The sequence below is a fragment of the Apium graveolens genome, chromosome 9, assembly GCF_009905375.1.
Source record: "Apium graveolens cultivar Ventura chromosome 9, ASM990537v1, whole genome shotgun sequence".
Taxonomy (NCBI): domain Eukaryota; kingdom Viridiplantae; phylum Streptophyta; class Magnoliopsida; order Apiales; family Apiaceae; genus Apium; species Apium graveolens.
In genome coordinates, this window is record NC_133655.1 from 225,987,247 (window position 1) to 225,990,405 (window position 3,159).

A 3,159-nucleotide genomic window follows, 5' to 3' on the forward strand; every position below is an offset into this window, starting at 1 on the left:
TTGATGTACCAGATTATGTATATTTATGAATTGTAATAATGGCAAAGAAATGTAAATTTATTCAGAAACTCTTTTAAGGTGTAATGGCATATAATTGTGGAATAAAATGACTTGTGATTATTTTTTTGGATATTCATCTATGATACTATAACTTGTGGTGTGTGTGTTTCTGGAGTTTGAGCAGCATCAGTAACAGGTGTTGTTGTAGGATTAGTTGTTGTTGGAGCTGATAAGTAAAGTATCTCAGGCACAACCAGGTTCTGAACATCAATTTCTGTACTTGTGCCTGGATCAACAGGAGACACAGACTTTTGAACAGGAGACTCAGATGGTGTGTTGGCCTTTTCAGTAACAGCTTCCTGAGTTGGAGTTGATGGAGAAGTAGTGACTGGAGCAGATTCCTTTTCTTGTGAGATCAGAGATTTCTGATCCCTTTCCTTAGCTGCTGCTTCTTCATCATCTGAAACTGGCCTTTTTGCCCTCTGTTTCTTGTAAATTTTTGAAGATATGGATTCCTTGGGAGTTTCAGCAACAGTCATTCTTCTAAGCCTTTTGAGAAGCTTAGATCCCCCAATTTCAGAATCCTTCTGAGAAGTCACTTTCTCAGTTTCTTTGACAACAGGTTCTGATGTAGAAACATGTTCCTCACTGTCTGACTCATCTCTCAAAGCAATCCTCCTTCTCTTTTGAGGTGTTTGAGGAACAGTCCTTATCCTCTTAGGCTTGGAAGATGAAGCCTTCACAGTAGGTGCAGAGGATGAGGGTTGAACTATCTGTGAAGTAGAGAGATAGGATGTGATATATTGCCTGAGGGTTAGTTGAGTAGTATGAGTGGTATGTTCTGATGGTTGTTGTGGTGTTTGGGAGGTGGTTGTTGGTTGAACATCAGGATAAACAGATCTATAGGATTCATGATCAGCATTTACTAAGATCTGTTTTACAGACTGAGGAATCTGTAACGGTCTAACCACTTGTTTCTTAGTGTCAGCATTTACCAGGTCATTAAAGTAACGTTTTGCAACTTTGAAAGGTGGAGTTAAGGTACTGGTTAGTCGAGGTTCATCAGTACAAAAAGTATATATAAGTTGACAGAATCTAGCAAAGTAGACAACATTTCTATCCGCTGTCATCCTATCCCTAATAAAACCTATTATAGCAGTTGCAAAATCAAAATGAGTTTGGTTTATAATGGCATACCCGATGTGCTAACTCATTATGGGGATGGCATCAAAATTCGAACACTTGTTCCCAAAAGCTTTAGTGATGCAGTCGAAGAAGAAGCTTCATTCCCTTCTGATATGAGCCCGTTTCAACTGCCCAAGCTTTGCCAAACTCTGTTCATACCCCAAACTGGCCATTAACTCCTGAAGAGCTGATTCCTATGGAATTGAAAAAGTACATCCTTCTGGGAGATGTAGAGCCTTGCGTATTGTACCAGGAGTGACTGCATATGGAGAATCACCCACTTCAAAAACAATACTAGGAGTACCATTTTGACCACCATTATCAAAGTTTCCAGTCCTCCAAAGTGTCAGAACTTGTTGGCTTGAGAAGACTGAAGGTTGGGTCAATGCATACCCGATTTCACTGTGTGCAAGAAGATCTTGCACAAAATGCAATTCAGACGGAGCTTCAGCATTATCAAGAATTGCAGCATAGTTGTTTGGAACAAATTTAGCTCCATCAATGATTAAATCCTTAGGTGCCATGAAATTAATCGAGATTTATAAGTGCCTGTTAGGTGTTTGATAGAATGTCTATATGAAAAACCAACGTTAGAAGAAGAAAGAGAGTAAAAGCAAATAGAGAGAAAAAGTATGAAAGGAAATAAAAGATTAAAAAATCCTCTCTCTGTCTTACTTATACTTTTAAAAAAAATGTAACCGTTGGACACCTGTCAGACATGCAGTAAAAATGAATAGTTAATGGGCACGAGAAAACAGTAATCATTACTTACCCACTTGCAATTTTTCAAGGAAAAACCGTTCCACTTACCCAGTTATTCCATTAATCAAGGTGAATCAGTTTTAATTCAAAATTGAAACTTTTCCCACTTATTCAATTTCACTGCAACATCAGTATTCTGAAAAAAAAATCGAGTGAAAATGACCATAATAAATCAGATGAGCAAGTACTGATAAAGTAAAATCAGAACTTAAGTTAAAACAGAATTTATATGGTCATCAGAATATGAATATGTATCAGGATTTATCAATGCATTACAAAATATCTCAGAGTCAAGATCTTGAAACAAGAACAAATTTTATTAATATATCAAGAGAATACATTTAAATTACATCAGAACTTTTTACAAGATCGCCCTAAGCTGCTAAACCTAATGTCAACAGCCTTTGTCCTAGCTCAAGAAGCAGGGCAAGGCTGATGATGAAGAAAAACAGGAAGAAGAAAATAAATCATTTCTTCTTCCTACTCTCGACAAACAGAATAGCGAGTCGAATGATTCGCTCTTGCTGGCGGAGAGCTTCTAGACTTTCCTCCTCCAATCGCTCCAGATGGCGATGGTAGTCCATGTAGAAGAACAGGAGGTGGGTGAGTACCTCCTGGGGAACGGAGTCCCATATCTCATCAGGAATGGCAGTAACGTGCCATTCCTGCTGCCAATCGGCACAGCTCAGTTCCATGTTGAATGTTTCGTAGTTCAAAAACATATTGTAATTGACCATGGTGTTTTTGATATAAAGATTATGAAGGTGAGTTTTTGATAAAAGATTTGATGGGAAGGCTGATGTGAAGTGTTTGTTTATATAGGCAAGAGAATGCCAGGAGACGCAAAGAAATTTAATGCTGACAGGTAGAATTAATTCTACCTCGTCTCCCCAGACTTGGAAAAAGAAAAACATTCATTGGAAAGGGAAAACATGGTTTAATGCGCACAAGAAGCAAGTAAAAGTTGACTGTTCATGTACGAGTACCACTATCCCTAAATATAGTGACTGTTAATCTTCCATTTCAACATATTCTGGTTTAAACTGAGACTGTTTTCAAAATTTATCCACAAATAAGTCAAGTAAAGAATCAGAATTTAATATCAGAACGTAGACTTATATCAGAACTTAACAGTCATCAGAACATAATGTCTTAACTCGAAAAATGAATGCCTATCTTAGTAAGTCCTCACACAAATTCTGATTTATATTC